Raw genomic sequence first — 4,247 nt, forward strand, 5'->3', positions numbered from 1 at the left:
CAAAATATAATGAGTTCTAAACAAGTTTTGAATCAGTGGTGGCAAACCTTCAGGATTATTTTAAATGTTTTCTTAATCATATTTATTTTACATAGAGCTATTCAAGTTTATACCTCCAAATATCATTTTGTCACTCTCTTTTAATCAAAACTTTTTTGAATTGTTCCTTAAATCTTTCCAGGGCAAATCATATTCCAACTTCAAGACAGTTTTCATATGCTATTAAGGTTTTCATGCATATGATCCCAGATATTTCTCTCTGTAAGTGGTCTTACAAGTCTGAACTTACAAGTAATACAGTGGAAATGTAAGATAATCTTTAAAAATATCATTTACTGGGAGGGAGGAGAAAATGAGGAGCTGGTATCAAGGGCTCAAGTAGAAATAAAATGTTTTGAGAATGATGATGGCAACAAATGTACAAATGTGCTTGACACAGTGGATATATGTATGGATTGTGATGAGTTGTATGAGCCCCCAGTAAAATGATTTTAAAAAGAAATATATATACATATATATATGATTTAGCAGAATCTGTAAATAAATACATTTGGAGAGTGTGAACTTTCATGTTCAGAAATGGATGCCTTATTTGCCCTCTGACTAAAGAAAGCACATTTAAATTTTGATTCCTGTGAAAGACATTTCTATAAGTACCCTCTTATTATCATTATGGTCAACATTAGTGAAAAGATATCTCCTATTGTTCATCATTTTTATTACCAATTAAAATCATTCTTGAATATTAATGTGATAATTTTCAAATTTCCATTTATGAGTCAAATTCAGGTACCAAAAAAGGCCTAAAATGTTGGGGGTTTTTTTGAGATTACAAAATTAAGTTATATCCATGACTCCAACTTTTATCTTTTTTGTATTTATGACAGGAGTAGCTTTTATCTGCACCCTATAATTTTGCTTAGGATTAGAATTAATGATCTCATAAAATAAGAGCTATAGTCCCCTTTAATATGAGCAGACAGGAGCTGTTCTGTTGGAGAGAGATAAGTAAAATAAAATGCTGTCAATTGAATGGTGTCCTTTCCAAAATAAGTGTTTCAAATTGTACCCTCTCTGCTTTGGTTGGCGCTCTGGCGGCATTGCTGGATAAGCATTGGACTGTTATGGACAAGAGTCGTGGTTCAGACCCACCAGCCATTCCAAGGATAAAGATGAATCTGCATACTCCCTTTTAGATTTATATCCTTGGGAACTCTATATCGGGGCATTATGGGTTGGCATCAACTTGATGCTTTGACTTTTGGGTCAGTTGAATTCCATTTAGAAATAGGTTCTCTTTGTAGACTTTGTTTTAGGGTCATGTTTGGGGAACATGATTAATATAGGGAATATGTCAGTCAAACTCTCCTGAGATATAAAAGTCATTAAAGATATAAAAGACATTAGAGAAACAAGCCAGTGAACAGAGATCTTGATGTGGGAGAATAGATGCCCTCCTCATCACCAAGGAGCCCAAGAACAAGGACCTTTCCCCAGAGATGTCAGAGAAAGACAGCCTTCCAGTAGAGGTATGACCCTCAGTCTGGACTTCCAGGGTCCTAAACTATGAGAAAATCAATGTCTGCTTGTTAAAGTTACCTCTTTGTGGTGTTTCTGTTATGAGAGTACTAGATAACTAAAACATGAACGATAGGACTTCAACGGTGAGTGAGAAGAATGTTGATGTTGTTTAATTGCCTTTGAATAAAAACCATCAAAAAGTTTGAAAACGATTCAGACCCTCACTAGTGAATGTAGAAGAGCTTTTCAATGAAAAAATAGCAACAAAATAGAAATCCAAAGGGAAAAAACAATGTGAACTGTTAATTGATCCATCCAACCATATACCAAAGCACTCCATTTTTTTTTCTTTTCAACTAAGCTTTCCCCATGTTTGTGTTGTTGATTTTTTTTAACGTTTTATTAGGGGCTCATACAACTGTTATCACAGTCCTTACATATATCAATTGTGTAAAGCACAGCTGTACATTCATTGCATTTAATCATGAATACAACTTTCTCTAGGTTGCAAAATGTTTTCGTTCAGAATTTATCTTATTCTTATCATAGAGATAAGATGTACATCAGGAAGAGGACATTGACTAAAGGGTCCATCTGATAATTGTGGGCTTGGCGGTGTGCGGGAGCGTGAGGACGCTTGCCTCCAGACTCCATCAGTAGTATTTTTCTGTAAAAATGTGTGTCTCAGCGAGTTTTGATTATAGGACATCAGTAGTGAAGTTCATACTTCTGAAAATAGCTGTAATCCAACTGCAGGAACGTCCACTATACATCAACACAGTGCCTCTCCTTGGGTGGTGGTGGTAATAACTTAAATAGAAAGACTAAAGCCTTCTATCAACTTCCAGTTCTTATCTGCAGTTCAAGCTGGGGGGAATGTTCTGACTGATTACTTCCTTTTCTGGGATTCTTATGTAAAGGAAGAAAGTTATTGGGGTGGAGGGTGTGATATGGCACCAAGATAACCTTTTGGTTAGCCCTTTTCAGGATTGTCCTAGCTGAAAACAACTGTTCAGATCTCTTGTTTCAAAGTCCCATTTCCAAAGCAATTGCATCTGATGATTGATCAATGCAGAATTATGAAGAATGGACCCCTCCTTGGTCAGCTATGAATGATTACCTCATTTTTCAGAACCACAACTAGATATAAGTCAGAATTTCTTTTTTTCCATTCACTACCATTGTGTTTCCCCCAAGTGCTGCTCCTTATAAATCTATTGCTCACTATTCTTGTTTCAGTCTGTGTCATCTGGAACCCAACCTATCACACACACCTACAAAAATAAAAACCCTTGTTACGGAGCAAAACCCACTATCATCAAGCAAAACCCCAAACCTTCTGTCATCAGTCAATTCTAACTCAGTGATCCTATAGGACCCAGTAAAACTCCTTTGGGTTTCAGACACTGGAAATCTTTACAGAAACAGACAGCCTCATCTTCTTCCAGTGGAGCTCTTGGTAGGTTTGAACCCTGCAGTTAATAGCCTAACACTTAACCAGTATGCTATCAGTGCTTCTCAAAAACAAACAAACAAAAATATATATACATATATAGATATGTAACACACACATACACACAGACACCGAGTAAATGTACTTAAATAATGTTTTATAAGATGCTTTAAGTCACTCATTTTCACAACTCATTTTCTTATCTATTGAAATTATACATAAATATATGCATAAAATCACATATTTTGCATAAGTATGTATGAAATATATTTGCATAAATGTGACTAATGGTATAAATTAATGATTGTCTAATTAATATGAGAATATATAAATATATCATGTAGAAAAATTCAAAATACCTGGCAGGGGAGATACCATGATCATGAAGGTGGTTTTCCCAGGGCGAGGCTTATCCATTGCACTCCAGATGTGCTAACCCCTGCGATTTCCCCAAATGTGGGAAACATGACTGCACAAAATAAATAAATCAAAATAAATTACATAGCTCCTCCACTCTAATGGAGAGGGATCCCAACTGTATGCTACTAAATGTATTCTATTCATACTGACATCTTTCCATCAACTTCTGTATCAAAATGATGGAAAATTAAGAGTAATTGTACTGTATATGCATTTGTGAAACACTACTTTACGCAGGTGTTCAAATGAACATGACCAGTTATAAATCTCACCAATATCATCTACTCTTTATAATTTTTTGAAAATTGTAAAAGAATTCTGAAAATGTATGACCGCCCTAACAACAACAGAAACATAAAACATTGTCCCGATTATTTGGTGCCCTGGAGTCGGTTCTAACCCACAGCAGCCTTTCATACAAGAGCGGGAAAGGCTCCTGCATCATCCTCACAAGTGTTTCCTGTGAGCCATTGTTGCAACCACTGAGCCATTCCAGCTCTTCGGAGAGCTTGCTCTTTTCCACTCCTTGTCTACTTTACCAATCGAGATGGGGTTTTTCTCCACAAGTTACCAGTCTGTCCTGATAACCTTGTCATTCTTGCTTCTAAGAGGCATTCTGCCTATTCTTCCAAGACGGATTCATTTGTTTTCCAGCAATACATGGTACTTTCTTCACCAGATGCATGGATTCTTGCTCGGTTTTACTTAATCAATGTCCAGCTCTTTTCTGCATATGAGCTGATTGATAATACCATTGCTTTGCGGATGCCCACTTTAGCCTTCAGAGTGACATCCGTGGATTTTTAACATTTTCTAGAGGTCTTTGGCAGCAATTTTCCCCCAAAGCAATACA

The 4,247-nt window shown here is 36.3% G+C and overlaps 1 pseudogene; it reads left to right on the forward strand.

The window, feature by feature from the left end:
• Positions 1-3,325: 3,325 nt before the first annotated feature.
• LOC142426911 (U1 spliceosomal RNA) lies at positions 3,326-3,454 on the forward strand (annotated as a pseudogene).
• Positions 3,455-4,247: the final 793 nt, after the last annotated feature.

The sequence above is a fragment of the Tenrec ecaudatus genome, chromosome 14 (assembly GCF_050624435.1).
Source record: "Tenrec ecaudatus isolate mTenEca1 chromosome 14, mTenEca1.hap1, whole genome shotgun sequence".
Lineage (NCBI taxonomy): Eukaryota > Metazoa > Chordata > Mammalia > Afrosoricida > Tenrecidae > Tenrec > Tenrec ecaudatus.